Consider the following 17,826-nt stretch of genomic DNA (forward strand, 5'->3'; position numbering starts at 1 on the left):
TGCATCAAGTTCGAATATTAATTGAACGGTAATCGGTTAAAACCCCTATATCTTTGCACATGTATGCTTATTATTTATTAGGATCACATAGTATTTCATTTCAATATATTTGTCATGTATTTCATTGAGGTATCCATTGGCCAGCATAATAAATAGGTACGGGTCAAACCTTACAAGCATGTAAAGTCTCTTGCATCATTCATCTAGATACCAACTTTACGAAAATAGATGCATAGGTCTATTTCTACTATAAAGCTTATTTTGTATTATATTTAACTAACCTAGCAATATGGTTTTATAATTTTTGACTGTGATGCCAAACAATTCGTTTTTCTATCATAATTTGGTCCTTTTTAAATTACTGAAGGAAAAATTAGCTTTAGTGTAGATTATATATGTGCTTTAATGCTTACAGCATGGTTCTAATTTATGTTTACTTTTCCTACTTCTAGGGCTGAGCTTCCCCTTTTGGTAGCAAGAAAATATTATACAGAAAGGGTATTAGGTTCATTCGATCTAACTGGAAGATATAACATTCTTGCTTGATGCATTTGGGGTTTGTAATTTGCTTACATTTTCGTCTTTGTTTCTAATTGATTTTAACTCCTTGCCTTCAATTATTAATTGATTAGGGCTGGTACTCCATTGTTTTGGACAATACTTCTACCATTACTTTGACGCATTTCAGCTGGGAAGGGCACATGTCTACATGGCTTTTCTTCGTTGAATGTGAAGAAGTTCTAGGCAATGAAAACCATGTGAAGAACCAGAAACACTACTAGAGGGTTAAGGTAAACCACCTAGAGTACTTAAGGTTTTAAATATTGTAAATTGTAACCTTTTCATCATGAGGTTGTTATTAACTTTTTCATTAAGAGTGTTTCTGCACAGTTTATGTAATATACGGATCTATAAATTTAACTTCTTGACTTTTTGGTTTTAGTGGCTTCCATTTGAACCTTAATGCATCTTTTTTGCTGTTTTTGCTATGTTCTCTGAGTGAATAAGATTAAATTCCAATAATAACATATCTGAGCCTCTTATTTGTGAGCTCATTACTCGATTTATTTATTTATTTATTTTTATTTTGGCTGGTGAATCAGTTGTGGGTTTGCTTTTAGGAACGAGGCTCCAGCGAGAGAATATGAGCCCATGAGTTCGTCGTATAATATGTATGATTAAACAACTCTCTCCTTTTATGGGAATGGACATGACAATTATGATGATGCTGTTGTTCCTTTGAAAAGGTTGTGACAATGGAAATTATTTTGAGCAAAATCGAAATTTACCGATTGGATCCGTATTTTGGCTAGGCACCTGTGATTGCAGCCATGGCGGATTTCGACATTAAATTCCGATAATAACATATCTGAGCCTCTTATTTGTGAGCTCAATACTCGATTTATTTATTTATTTATTTTTATTTTGGCTGATGAATCAGTTGTGGGTTTGCTTGTAGGAAGAGCCATGAGTCCGTCGTGTAATATGTATGATTAAACAACTCTCCTTTTATGGGAATGGACATGATGATTGTGATGATGATGTTGTTCCTTTGAAAAGGTTGTAACAATGGAAATTATTTTGAGCAAAATCGGAATTTACCGATTGGATTCGTATTTTGGCAAGGCAACTGTGATTGCAGCCATGGCGGATTTCGACATTAAATTCTGATAATAACATATCTGAGCTTCAAAAAACCATTATCCTTGGAGATATGAAGAACATCTATCTACATAGAGGTGCACATTTCGGGTTTTTTTTCTCAAACCGGTACCGGTTCAAATCGTTTCAGTTTGGGTCAACAACGGTTGAAACTAGTATTTGGTGAAACTGGTTTACAAGTGGAAAGGGATTGGTTTCGATTGGTGTCATAAACCGGTTCTGGTTCACAAACCAGGTTTTTTGTTCACCTCTACATTTACCTATAACCAAATGTTGAGCTAACTTGGAATTTACAGATTGGATCCGTCCGTATCTTGGCTAGGCAACTCGGTCGGTATGTATTTGATACATGCAACTGTATTGTAGCCATGGCGGATTTACACAGTAAATCCCCGATGATAATATATCTGAGCCTCAAAACCTTTATCCTTGGAGATAAGAAAACCTTTATCCTTGCAGCCATGGCAGATTTACACAATAACTTCCCTCTTGGCATTTGATCTTTTGATCAACTATGAGTTGGTGATTTTGCTCTATCTTTTTTGTATTGGTGGTGGGGCTAATTGTTTGAAAGTATGAGGCAATGATAATAAACATAGCCCGAGCAAAATTGGAGTTTGTGGAACCGATCTGTATCTTGGCTGGGCAATCTAGATGACAATTATTGTGTTTGGAGATTCTCTCTGGAGTTTGATGAATACTTTGCAACTGCGATTGTAGCCATGGTGGATTTGGGCAAAAACAAGTTCTATTGCAACATATCTGAGCCTTCGTTCCATAACAGATGCAAAATTATATTCGATCATGTGGATGTCAGCTAATTGGTTTGGGGAAAGCATAACGTTTTTAATTATGATTGTGGAGTGTTTTATTAACATACTAATTATATAACTTAATTTACTGTAGTTTAGTCCGGTTGGTGCAAGCATGGTCCATGGGATAAGTTGTTTAAATTTTTCATGGTCCAAGTGTTGCAGCTCGGCTTCGGCAATTTTTCTAAACTACAGTTTGGTGTCTGTCCACATTCTGTATTTGTTTCTTGCTTTTTTTCCCTTGTATTTTGTTTTCCTTGAGCTCCCTGCATTAACTTTTTTCGCATGGTTTTCAATAATAAGGCTGTTTAAAAAAATAATACGTAATTATACTAAACAAGATTTACTTTCCTATGTCTAAATATTAAGTTTGGCTTTACATGGTTTATAGTTATATAATACTAGGTTATAAGTCCATGTAGTACACGAGCTGAATAAATTAAAGTGTAACAATATTTAATGAATTAAATTATAGAGTAAATTACTTTTTGAGTCTTTGTGTTTTAGTGGTTTTAACCATTTGAGTCCAAAATCAAAATGTTTAATGCCCTGAGTCACTAGACGTTTTTTTATAACCATTTGAGCGTTTTGAGTCCAAATTTTAACCTTTTGAGTCCAATTCTTTTAACAAAATTGGACTCAAACTGTTATAAAATGAACAAACTTTGACTCAAAACGTTATAAAATAAATAGGTAGGTACTCAGGGCGTTAAACTTTTTTTTTTATTTTGGACTCAAGTGGTTAAAACTATTAAAACACAAGGACGTAAAAAATAATTTACTCTAAATTATATATTGTTAAATAAGAAGGAAACTTAATTAGATAGATGCATTCAGATGAATCATGGAATTCAAGCCCAAGACAATGTCATGTATAAAAAAATATACATATCAACAACATTAAAAACAAAACTTAATTAGATGCATTCAAATGAACCCATACAACCAGTCTCATTTATTATACGTATATTCCACGAATCAGTTTGACATCGTCAGATAAAAGAATTCCTATCAAGTTTCAACGACGACAATTCCCCTTATCTATATGTTTCGCAATGACTATAAAGAAAAGTCATTGTATCTCAAATATTCAGTTTTCTCACATGGTCAACTTTATGTTGTATTATTATGAGTTAAAAGCAGAGCCGGTGTGAAGTTGCTTATACTAGATAAAGATGGGAATGTAACAAATAAAACAACTAATGTGGTCTACAAGGAAGTTTTTTCTGGGATTTAAATAATTTTGTTTTTTTTTTTGTTTTCCAATGTATGTGTTTTTAGATAGTATTAAATCTGAACATAAATAATTGGTTTTTGATTGAAGTTACGTTTAACGCGGGCATTAGCCTACTTACATATATGAAATAAGAAGAAATATTGGTTGAAAACAACTTCCTAATCACATGGAAGAGGAAATATCGGTTAAAAGCAACTTCCTAATCACGAATACCTTGAAAAATGAAAGGTACTAAAGAACAATGTTCCATGCCTAATTGGGTTGAGCAATATGACAAGTAAAATGTAAAACGAGATTAAAGTTATATATGTTGTGTTTATGTTTGGGACTGAAAATGCCAATGAAGGTTGGCGTGACACATTTATGACGGTAGATTTCATGTATTTACATATTATATGTAATTTAAATATTTTTTGGCTCCTCTTATTTTTATATCCTAAAAATCTTATTTGCACATCTTTTTCACTTCATCTCTATTTATATCTGTATATATAAAAAAAGATAGAGAGAAGGGGTGTGTGAATATTACCACCCTATTTTTTTTTTGTTTATAATGAAAATATCATAATTGAATCAAGTACAAACAAAATAAATTATCATTAATGATCAAGTCACAAATATTAAATATAGTACTATTGTTGTCTAACAACCTAATATCTAATATCTTGTATAGATTCGTGAAAGAGTTGTCAAACACTCAGTTAATGAGACGGGAACGGGAACCGGAACCAAGTTAATTTTGTATTTTATCATGTGATCGGATTATTTAGATCCTCCCAACAGTAATATTACCGTTGTATAATGTCACACCTTGACCACGTAAAACAACAAATTGTGGCGAAAACGTCGGGGAGTGTTGTAACAGAATCATTGTTTCATAACACATGGAAATTGAAATTTTGTTTTATGGATCAACAGAAGTTACAATGTCTTTAATTCAAAGCAACATAACATAATTCACTAGTCTTGCATCTTTTAATATCACTAAGGCCCAAGTCCGCCTAAGTGTATCTTGATCAATCCTATGCATCATTTCCTGAAAACACATGTGAAAATAGGTACGTCAGCATAAAAATGCCTGTGAGATACATAGGTTTTATTGATTCAGGATTCATGACTTGTAAGTTTAAAGAAAATGTTTAACAAAAGTTTAGTCATGATCCTTGTAAAATGTTTTTCTTTTATAAATCATATAAAAATCGATAAGGAAACAGATGATATAAAAGAAATATGTAGGGTTAAATAAATAACCAAGTAAATGAAAATAAATTTGTATAAAATGTGTTGTTTGTAAAACAATGTTTTGTAAAGATATGTTAATTGTGTAAAATGTAATATGTCAAAATTGAAATGGTTTAAATAATGCTACGATATGTAATATCATAAAAGCACTTATATATTGTAACACCTCGTAAAATCACGTCCAATAATGTATTGACACGTGTAATAAACCCTAATAAAGTCAAACGTTGAATTTGAGGGACTAATTTTGCGAAAAATCAAAAACTTTGATTATAGAAGGACTGCAAATGTTAACATGCTTATTATAAGCCTTTGAATAACATTACATGGTAATCATATTCACAAATGGATCACTTGTTGATCATGAGTAGCTGTTTGCGTAATTAATTGAAAGTTTGCGCAATGATGGGTTAAAAGTGTCAACATGTTAATTCTTACCTCTGAATGACCTTTTAACAAACCGAGAGCTTCGTGATAATTGATTACACTATCGGGAATGCCTAATATTGGCCATTAAGGGCTTTTATGCCTATAAGTGAAGTTACGCGCAACTTTGCAAGTTTAAGGGGTTAAAAGCGTCAATATGTTTAATATACCTCTGAATGACCTTTTGGCGAACCCGAAGCATTATGATGTTTTATAATACTCTCAATAATGCCTAACATGGATTAGATAAGGCTTCGATGCTATTAAACGATGATATGCGCAAGTTTGCGCATTAGAGGGACCAAAAGCGTCAACTTTTGAATCTACGCCTATTGGTGACCCTTTAAGCAAACGAGAGTGTAGTAATATTCAAACACATGCTTGGGAATACCCATTATGGAACATGGAAGGCTTGGATATCATTAAACGACATTTCGCGCTACTTTGTGCGATTAAAGGACTATTTGCGTCAAATTGCAAAAGTATACCGATTCCTATGGTATCAAACCTTCCGGAATATGATCATAAGTTAAACATGTCGTAAATATCCTTTACATAGCTTAGAAATAGGCTTAGAGGTGTTTGGTGCGCAAAAATAAACTTATTTGATCAATAGGGACTAAAAGCGTCAAAAAGTGCATAAGTTTGCGTTTTTGCGCATATCTTACGTTTTGAATATATCCAGACATCCAAAAATTTATGTAATCATTAAAATATTTTATTTTAGTGATTGGCATGATAAAATTCCATTCGTCATGAAATTTGGATCGTTTTTCGCGTCCGTTCGTGTTTCGTCGTAATTAACCAAATAAAGTGATCGTACGACCAAACGAACCGACATCCGGCATATTTTTGAGCCTGTTTTATGTTCCCTATGTTTAGGCATCATTGTAGAGCCTTGAAAATGGGTTAACGAGCTTTAAACATGTCAAAATGGGCCTTAAACACTTGCAGGGACCAAAGCTTTAAATAAGGAAACTGTTTGCTGAAGTACAAGTGCATCAGATCAGCAAACCAGCTGATTTCAATCAGCAACTGGGTTTTCTTGTTTTGCAAATGGTTTTTTAAACAATCTAGGGGCTGTTTTAGAGCACCCATGGTATTATAAAACTATGGGCACACTTCTAAGGCCAAGATCGAAGCTCGTTTATCGATGAACGATCCTAACGGTGGCCCGAAAACTATATATACCCCCATGATTTTCATTTGCAATTCACACTTGATCTGATTATATTCTCTAAGTTGGAGTTATACACTTCATACCTGAGAATTTTTAGATCAAACCTTTATAGCTTGGACCTCTTGTAAGTATTCTTTCGTACCTTTGTGCGTTTTTAGCACAAAAGTCAAACAGTGTTTGACTTTCTACTTTGTCCAGTGAATGGTCAACACGAAGTCCGTTTGAACTTCGTAACGTGAGTATAATCACGATGGTTATAGTCTCTTGTGACTATACCTCCTAATTACCACGTTTGCTTAGTTAATTGTCGGGTCAAAGTAATTAAAATAAAAGTCTACCGAGTCGGTTTTTAAATAAAATTCATAACTAATGATGTAAAGGCAATAAAATTAGTTTTGTCACTTTAATAACTTGGTAAATATTAATTTAACATGTCTAGGCATGTTCAACCCGGCAATTCTGAGTTTAGGCTCGGTTCGGAACCGAAAGTCGCAAAAGTTGACTTTTGCTTTGACTTTCAGTTCTGACCCGATTTAGCTTAGTTTAAGTATGTCTTAGGATTCCTTCAGGACCATATTATATGTTAGTATAATCCTCCAAGGTTATACAACATGGTTCCATAGAAATCCTAGTTCATTGCATGTTTCCGTAAAATGCTTAAAAGTTGACCATTATGCCCTTTTGATATTAAAACAAGATTTTTGAAAATGTGAGAGGACAAAAACCTTTATTAATGATTTATAAACATGTCCTAAAAATTTGACATCAGTTCGTGGTCTAAATTAGGAGTTATGCTCAATATCGAAAATTGAAGCCTTTTTATTAATTAAACGGCATTTTCAGCATAAAACCTATTTAAACCCAAATTTTGACACCAAACCTTTTGCCCACTGATGTAATATAATATTTTGGGATTTTTGGAGATTTTTATTTATTTTTAAACTGATCATAACATAGGGTTCTCGCATAGACTCGGTAATTGACGATCATGCCCTTTTCGCTAATAAAACGAGTTTTACACATCCTTTACATACCAAACCTTTTTCTACTGATTTTATATATTAAATAAGTTATTTTAAACAGTAAAGGCTGATTAAAATCTCAGATTTCCTTAATCAACCCGAAAATCGTCAAATACCGACTTTTATGCGATTTAGGCGCATAATATGGTTTAAAACCATATTAGGCACCTAAAGCTTGATACCTACTGATGTTACGAATAAATTTTTATACTTTAACAATAAATAAAAGTTTTGAACTCATACTTCCAACTGTATTGTAGCCATGGCGGATTTACACAGTAAATCCCGATGATAATATATCTGAGCCTCAAAACCTTTATCCTTGGAGATAAGAAAACCTTTATCCTTGCAGCCATGGCGGATTTACACAATAACTTCCCTCTTAGCATTTGATCTTTTGATCAACTATGAGTTGGTGATTTTGCTCTATCTTTTTTGTATTGGTGGTGGGGCTAATTGTTTGAAAGTATGAGGCAATGATAATAAACGTAGCCCGAGCAAAATTGGAGTTTGTGGAACCGATCTGTATCTTGGCTGGGCAATCTAGATGACAATTATTGTGTTTGGAGATTCTCTCTGGAGTTTGATGAATACTTTGCAACTGCGATCGTAGCCATGGTGGATTTGGGCAAAAACAAGTTCTATTGCAACATATCTGAGCCTTCGTTCCATAACAGATGCAAAATTATATTCGATCATGTGGATGTCAGCTAATTGGTTTGGGGAAAGCATAACGTTTTTAATTATGATTGTGGAGTGTTTTATTAACATACTAATTATATAACTTAATTTACTGTAGTTTAGTCCGGTTGGTGCAAGCATGGTCCATGGGATAAGTTGTTTAAATTTTTCATGGTCCAAGTGTTGCAGCTCGGCTTCGGCAATTTTTCTAAACTACAGTTTGGTGTCCGTCCACATTCTGTATTTGTTTCTTGCTTTTTTTTCCCTTGTATTTTGTTTTCCTTGAGCTCCCTGCATTAACTTTTTTCGCATGGTTTTCAATAATAAGGCTGTTTAAAAAAATAATACGTAATTATACTAAACAAGATTTACTTTCCTATGTCTAAATATTAAGTTTGGCTTTACATGGTTTATAGTTATATAATACTAGGTTATAAGCCCATGTAGTACACGAGCTGAATAAATTAAAGTGTAACAATATTTAATGAATTAAATTATAGAGTAAATTACTTTTTGAGTCTTTGTGTTTTAGTGGTTTTAACCATTTGAGTCCAAAATCAAAATGTTTAATGCCCTGAGTCCCTAGACGTTTTTTTATAACCATTTGAGCGTTTTGAGTCCAAATTTTAACCTTTTGAGTCCAATTCTTTTAACAAAATTGGACTCAAACTGTTATAAAATGAACAAACTTTGACTCAAAACGTTATAAAATAAATAGGTAGGTACTCAGGGCGTTAAACTTTTTTTTTTTATTTTGGACTCAAGTGGTTAAAACTATTAAAACACAAGGACGTAAAAAATAATTTACTCTAAATTATATATTGTTAAATAAGAAGGAAACTTAATTAGATAGATGCATTCAGATGAATCATGGAATTCAAGCCCAAGACAATGTCATGTATAAAAAAATATACATATCAACAACATTAAAAACAAAACTTAATTAGATGCATTCAAATGAACCCATACAACCAGTCTCATTTATTATACGTATATTCCACGAATCAGTTTGACATCGTCAGATAAAAGAATTCCTATCAAGTTTCAACGACGACAATTCCCCTTATCTATATGTTTCGCAATGACTATAAAGAAAAGTCATTGTATCTCAAATATTCAGTTTTCTCACATGGTCAACTTTATGTTGTATTATTATGAGTTAAAAGCAGAGCCGGTGTGAAGTTGCTTATACTAGATAAAGATGGGAATGTAACAAATAAAACAACTAATGTGGTCTACAAGGAAGTTTTTTCTGGGATTTAAATAATTTTGTTTTTTTTTTTTTGTTTTCCAATGTATGTGTTTTTAGATAGTATTAAATCTGAACATAAATAATTGGTTTTTGATTGAAGTTACGTTTAACGCGGGCATTAGCCTACTTACATATATGAAATAAGAAGAAATATTGGTTAAAAACAACTTCCTAATCACATGGAAGAGGAAATATCGGTTAAAAGCAACTTCCTAATCACGAATACCTTGAAAAATGAAAGGTACTAAAGAACAATGTTCCATGCCTAATTGGGTTGAGCAATACGACAAGTAAAATGTAAAACGAGATTAAAGTTATATATGTTGTGTTTATGTTTGGGACTGAAAATGCCAATGAAGGTTGGCGTGACACATTTATGACGGTAGATTTCATGTATTTACATATTATATGTAATTTAAATATTTTTTGGCTCCTCTTATTTTTATATCCTAAAAATCTTATTTGCACATCTTTTTCACTTCATCTCTATTTATATCTGTATATATAAAAAAAGATAGAGAGAAGGGGTGTGTGAATATTACCACCCTATTTTTTTTTGTTTATAATGAAAATATCATAATTGAATCAAGTACAAACAAAATAAATTATCATTAATGATCAAGTCACAAATATTAAATATAGTACTATTGTTGTCTAACAACCTAATATCTAATATCTTGTATAGATTCGTGAAAGAGTTGTCAAACACTCAGTTAATGAGACGGGAACGGGAACCGGAACCAAGTTAATTTTGTATTTTATCATGTGATCGGATTATTTAGATCCTCCCAACAGTAATATTACCGTTGTATAATGTCACACCTTGACCACGTAAAACAACAAATTGTGGCGAAAACGTCAGGGAGTGTTGTAACAGAATCATTGTTTCATAACACATGGAAATTGAAATTTTGTTTTATGGATCAACAGAAGTTACAATGTCTTTAATTCAAAGCAACATAACATAATTCACTAGTCTTGCATCTTTTAATATCACTAAGGCCCAAGTCCGCCTAAGTGTATCTTGATCAATCCTATGCATCATTTCCTGAAAACACATGTGAAAATAGGTACGTCAGCATAAAAATGCCTGTGAGATACATAGGTTTTATTGATTCAGGATTCATGACTTGTAAGTTTAAAGAAAATGTTTAACAAAAGTTTAGTCATGATCCTTGTAAAATGTTTTTCTTTTATAAATCATATAAAAGTCGATAAGGAAACAGATGATATAAAAGAAATATGTAGGGTTAAATAAATAACCAAGTAAATGAAAATAAATTTGTATAAAATGTGTTGTTTGTAAAACAATGTTTTGTAAAGATATGTTAATTGTGTAAAATGTAATATGTCAAAATTGAAATGGTTTAAATAATGCTACGATATGTAATATCATAAAAGCACTTATATATTGTAACACCTCGTAAAATCACGTCCAATAATGTATTGACACGTGTAATAAACCCTAATAAAGTCAAACGTTGAATTTGAGGGACTAATTTTGCGAAAAATCAAAAACTTTGATTATAGAAGGACTGCAAATGTTAACATGCTTATTATAAGCCTTTGAATAACATTACATGGTAATCATATTCACAAATGGATCACTTGTTGATCATGAGTAGCTGTTTGCGTAATTAATTGAAAGTTTGCGCAATGAAGGGTTAAAAGTGTCAACATGTTAATTCTTACCTCTGAATGACCTTTTAACAAACCGAGAGCTTCGTGATAATTGATTACACTATCGGGAATGCCTAATATTGGCCATTAAGGGCTTTTATGCCTATAAGTGAAGTTACGCGCAACTTTGCAAGTTTAAGGGGTTAAAAGCGTCAATATGTTTAATATACCTCTGAATGACCTTTTGGCGAACCCGAAGCATTATGATGTTTTATAATACTCTCAATAATGCCTAACATGGATTAGATAAGGTTTCGATGCTATTAAACGATGATATGCGCAAGTTTGCGCATTAGAGGGACCAAAAGCGTCAACTTTTGAATCTACGCCTTTTGGTGACCCTTTAAGCAAACGAGAGCGTAGTAATATTCAAACACATGCTTGGGAATACCCATTATGGTCCATGGAAGTCTTGGATATCATTAAACGACATTTCGCGCTACTTTGTGCGATTAAAGGACTATTTGCGTCAAATTGCAAAAGTATACCGATTCCTATGGTATCAAACCTTCCGGAATATGATCATAAGTTAAACATGCCATAAATATCCTTTACATAGCTTAGAAATAGGCTTAGAGGTGTTTGGTGCGCAAAAATAAACTTATTTGATCAATAGGGACTAAAAGCGTCAAAAAGTGCATAAGTTTGCGTTTTTGCGCATATCTTACGTTTTGAATATATCCAGACATCCAAAAATTTATGTAATCATTAAAATATTTTATTTTAGTGATTGGCATGATAAAATTCCATTCGTCATGAAATTTGGATCGTTTTTCACGTCCGTTCGTGTTTCGTCGTAATTAACCAAATAACGTGATCGTACGACCAAACGAACCGACATCCGGCATATTTTTGAGCCTGTTTTATGTTCCCTATGTTTAGGCATCATTGTAGAGCCTTGAAAATGGGTTAACGAGCTTTAAACATGTCAAAATGGGCCTTAAACACTTGCAGGGACCAAAGCTTTAAATAAGGAAACTGTTTGCTGAACTACAAGTGCATCAGATCAGCAAACCAGCTGATTTCAATCAGCAACTGGGTTTTCTTGTTTTGCAAATGGTTTTTTAAACAATCTAGGGGCTGTTTTAGGGCACCCATGGTATTATAAAACTATGGGTACACTTCTAAGGCCAAGATCGAAGCTCGTTTATCGATGAACGATCCTAACGGTGGCCCGAAAACTATATATACCCCCATGATTTTCATTTGCAATTCACACTTGATCTGATTATATTCTCTAAGTTGGAGTTATACACTTCATACCTGAGAATTTTTAGATCAAACCTTTATAGCTTGGACCTCTTGTAAGTATTCTTTCGTACCTTTGTGCGTTTTTAGCACAAAAGTCAAACAGTGTTTGACTTTCTGCTTTGTCCAGTGAATGGTCAACACGAAGTCCGTTTGAACTTCGTAACGTGAGTATAATCACGATGGTTATAGTCTCTTGTGACTATACCTCCTAATTACCACGTTTGCTTAGTTAATTGTCAGGTCAAAGTAATTAAAATAAAAGTCTAACGAGTCGGTTTTTAAATAAAATTCATAACTAATGATGTAAAGGCAATAAAATTAGTTTTGTCACTTTAATAACTTGGTAAATATTAATTTAACATGTCTAGGCATGTTCAACCCGGCAATTCTGAGTTTAGGCTCGGTTCGGAACCGAAAGTCGCAAAAGTTGACTTTTGCTTTGACTTTCAGTTCTGACCCGATTTAGCTTAGTTTAAGTATGTCTTAGGATTCCTTCAGGACCATATTATATGTTAGTATAATCCTCCAAGGTTATACAACATGGTTCCATAGAAATCCTAGTTCATTGCATGTTTCCGTAAAATGCTTAAAAGTTGACCATTATGCCCTTTTGATATTAAAACAAGATTTTTGAAAATGTGAGAGGACAAAAACCTTTATTAATGATTTATAAACATGTCCTAAAAATTTGACATCAGTTCGTGGTCTAAATTAGGAGTTATGCTCAATATCGAAAATTGAAGCCTTTTTATTAATTAAACGGCATTTTCGGCATAAAACCTATTTAAACCCAAATTTTGACACCAAACCTTTTGCCCACTGATGTAATATAATATTTTGGGATTTTTGGAGATTTTTATTTATTTTTAAACTGATCATAACATAGGGTTCTCGCATAGACTCGGTAATTGACGATCATGCCCTTTTCGCTAATAAAATGAGTTTTACACATCCTTTACATACCAAACCTTTTTCTACTGATTTTATATATTAAATAAGTTATTTTAAACAGTAAAGGCTGATTAAAATCTCAGATTTCCTTAATCAACCCGAAAATCGTCAAATACCGACTTTTATGCGATTTAGGCGCATAATATGGTTTAAAACCATATTAGGCACCTAAAGCTTGATACCTACTGATGTTACGAATAAATTTTTATACTTTAACAATAAATAAAAGTTTTGAACTCATACTTCCAAAATTAACCCTTAAAGCATATGTGAAATGACCAAAATGCCCCTACGGTGCATAGTTTGGCCATAAAGGATAAATTTCACATATATGAGATATCTTACTAATATAACTTGATAAAATAAATATTTTTACTGATCATTTTAGACCAGAACCTTAGATTGTCATTTAACCTCTTTTATAATCTTTTAAAATGACCAAAATACCCCTACGGGGCTTCAATTGATTTCAAATTCGTTTTGGGCATAATGGAAAATATTCTACTGATATCACAACATATTTAAGGCATATTAACTTGTGAAACATGTTCATAACTTATTTGGTTACCCGTTATGCATTTTACGCATTCGGTATGGTTTGTATAACTAGTTTACATGAATTAACCGAAACGGGTCAAACCTTATCGTTTTCACTTCAAAATCCAGAATGTGTTTAGTTTACCCATATTATGCAAGTCTTCATACTTGTCGGGTCTAAATCACACTCTAATCCGGTCTTCGCTTAACCTTGCATTTTGAACCGTAAACCTTTCCTTAAAACTAACCGGTCTAAGTTACGACTTAAATAAGACCTGTTAGGAATCTAATAGGTTAATAAAACCTTCGGTCCAGATTGAGAGCCCCAGTAGAGGTACTTGTGCTTGCTGATTAGAATATATGGCTGAGTATAAATTGTATTTCAAGCTCAGGTAAATACTTTTAACTTATTTTCCGTTATACGGGCTTGGGATACGGTATTATAAAAATACATCTTGGTCAGGTATTGAATGTTTAATCGGATTGTGATTAAATTATTGAGGTAACCCGTTTTAATCTGTCTTGTTTGAAATAAAAGCCTTTGGGGGTTAATGACCATGTCCCGGATATCCTTGGCATCATTATAAAGAAGTGGCCACGTCTTAAGCATGGGGTGTAGGCATACACCTGACAGTTGCATAAGGAAAACGGTATCTCACTCTCTTGTGGGCCTATACTTGCGGTGTGTCTGTTAATCTTGACTCGGTTTCTAATATCGGGCCCTGAATGTATAACAAACATATAATTCTGTATACAAGATTATTTTTATATAATTGTCCCAAGTTATAAAAGGATATTTATGCCTTGTGCATTCAAATCAATTTTCTTAAATATTTTCAAAAGAGTCAGTTAATTGTATTTACCAGTGTAAACTGACGTATTTTCCAAAAAGATTAAGTGACAGGTACTGTACGTAATTGGCTGGGAGCTCAGGGCGTTAATAGGGAATCTTGCAAGTCCTAGACGTCTAAAGTCCGTTGAACAGTGTTTACCTTTCGGTTTTAAGATCCGCCTGTGGATCCATCTTACAATCCGGTTGTAATATTAGTGTTACTTTTGAATCGGTTGTAAGATTAATGTTACTTTTAAATCGGTTGTAATATATTTACTTTAGACTTCCACTGTGCATTGAACTGTGATTATTTGACTATGATGATATCAACTACGTCACGATACTCCCCACCGGGCCCACCGGTAATACATAGAAATATCGGGGTGTGACAGGTTGGTATCAGAGCCAACATTGAGTGAATTAAACACTAGCCTTTTGTGTTTAATCTCAATGACACAGTAGCACATTCCTTGACTTCCGAGTCTAGACATGAACTAGGAATGATCTCAGAGTACAGGCATCCACCGTTCTAGATTGCACGTGTTCACATTATAAGACCCAACTTTGACAAGATTTTGAAAACTTAGAGGGTTCAAAACCTAGTAATCAATCATCCTAGAACAGATGATTGGTTTTCAAAGCGAATTCGAAATTTGTGTTCCTGTGGTGGTTGTCGCCTAAGGATAGGTGACAGAATTGTTTTAAAAGTTAAACGCAAGTAAACTCGCGTTAGGGTCCTAGGAAGATTAAAGACTCGGTCAAAGCATTACTAATAACCTAATTCCCTATAGCCATGAGCTCTGATACCAACTATTCTGTCACACCCCGACCACGTAAAACAACAAATCGTGGCGGAAACGTCGGGGAGTGTTGTAACAGAATCATTGTTTCATAACACATGGAAATTGAAATTTTGTTTTATTGATCAACAGAAGTTACAATGTCTTAAAATCAAAGCAACATAACATAATTAACTACTCTTCCATCTTTTAATATCACTAAGGCCCAAGTCCGCCTAAGTGTATCTTGATCAATCCTATGCATCATTTCCTTAAAACACATGTGAAAATAGGTACGTCAGCATAAAAATGCCTGTGAGATACATAGGTTTTATGGATTCAGGATTCATGACTTGTAAGTTTAAAGAAAATGTTTAACAAAAGTTTAGTCATGATCCTTGTAAAATGCTTTTCTTTTATAAATCATATAAAAATCGATAAGGAAACAGATGATATAAAAGAAATATGTATAGTTAAATAAATAACCAAGTAAAAGAAAATGAATTTGTATAAAATGTGTTGTTTGTAAAACAATGTTTTGTAAAGATATGTTAATTGTGTAAAATGTAATATGTCAAAATTGAAATGGTTTAAATAACGCTACGATATGTAATATCATAAAAGCACTTATATATAGGAAGTATCAGCGGCGTATCCACCATGCTTTTATCATATTACACACGCCTCGTTACTTAAATCACTTACCAAACAAACCACCAATGTAAAAATGTTTATGTATAATCAAATGTCAAAATGTTTGTGTGAAAACCATGTCTATTGTCAAATGTAAATCATGAAATGTGTAAACAAATGTCATGTATGATAAAAGAAAAGTGACTACTTAATCATGTGTCAAAATGTACAAAACAAAGTATTTGAATAAATCAAAAGTTATGCATTGTAAAATAATGCATGCTTTACTGATACAAACATCTATGCGGTATTGTGAAAATGCATACATTCAAGCCTTGAGACTGTGGCGATAAACCCTTAAATAAATTAAAGGTTTATCTAAGTTATGTCTATCGAATTCGGTCATTCCTTCCATCCAAACATACCTAGGATTTCAGGAACGGGAGTTGTCAATTCCTATGGTACCACTACCTACTAACGAACGGCGTAGCTAATGTTAATAAATGTATTTTTATCCCGTTTAAACAAACCAAATGTCATACCAAAATGTAAGCATGTTTTATGAAAATAATGTACTAAGTATGCAACAACTGGATATACATAGCATGAAATGAAATGTAAAATAATGTACTAAGTATGCACTAAATGGACATACGTAGCATAAAATGAAATGTAAAACAATGTACTAAGTATGCACTAAATGGACATACGTAGCATAAAATGAAATGTAAAACAATGTACTAGGTATGCACTAAATGGACATACGTAGCACAAAATGAAATGTAAAACAATGCACTAGGTATGCACTAAATGGACATACGTAGCATAAAATGAAATGTAAAACAATGTACTAAGTATGCATTAAATTGACATACATAGCAAAAACATAATGAAATCATGTACTATAAGTGTACTAATGAACATAACAAGCATATGAAATGAAAACATGGAAAACACGAAAGTAACAAGTAAGCACATGTGTTTCACCCCAAAATGTTTGAAAAACAATAAAAGAGGGGACTGTATACTCACTTGAGGGTGCTTAGAAGTCTTGAACAACAACCAAGCAAGGCTAGAGGGATCACGGAATCAAACGGCACCTAATATAGGTAACTACGTAAATAACGGACCTAAATCGGAAGATCGGATAGAATAAGGTTTCGTAAACAAAATGAGTATAAGAACTCATGTAATATGGTTTAACAAAGCCTACATTCTAAAATGAAACCAATCCTAAGTGCTTATGACCCATTACGACCTGTCTAGATAGCTTACGCTACTTTAACACGTCGTTTGCGTAAAATGCGTTCGGACTGCTTAACTAGTCCTATGACAAGTAGAATATGCCTTAACATGTATAATATTGTTACCTGCCTGTTAGTTTACATAGTGCATTATTCATAGCATGCTTAGTCAACGTAACGACTGTTGTTTTAAACCCACGTGTGCTTGCTCTATTCTGTCTTCTCACACTTATGCACTTTCGCGACACTCCTCTCACTTATGCTTCTCTTTGATGTGAAGATCATGAGTGGACGTTTAAACTTGACTCAAGCCCAGCTGACGGCTCTTATCAACGAACGAGTTGCTGAGGCACTTGTAGCAGTCCCTGCAGGAGGTATAACCTGCCATTTCGACCTATCTTAGGA

The 17,826-nt window shown here is 33.2% G+C and overlaps 1 long non-coding RNA gene across 1 annotated transcript; it reads left to right on the top strand.

The window, feature by feature from the left end:
* The first annotated feature begins 347 nt into the window (after positions 1 to 347).
* On the top strand, positions 348 to 2,677 carry LOC118491395. The gene is made up of 4 exons (XR_004891584.1): positions 348 to 556; positions 633 to 791; positions 1,104 to 1,247; positions 1,460 to 2,677. It is a non-coding gene; the product is annotated as an uncharacterized LOC118491395 (long non-coding RNA).
* Positions 2,678 to 17,826: the final 15,149 nt, after the last annotated feature.

Source organism: Helianthus annuus, chromosome 4 (assembly GCF_002127325.2).
Source record: "Helianthus annuus cultivar XRQ/B chromosome 4, HanXRQr2.0-SUNRISE, whole genome shotgun sequence".
In the NCBI taxonomy this organism is placed as follows: domain Eukaryota; kingdom Viridiplantae; phylum Streptophyta; class Magnoliopsida; order Asterales; family Asteraceae; genus Helianthus; species Helianthus annuus.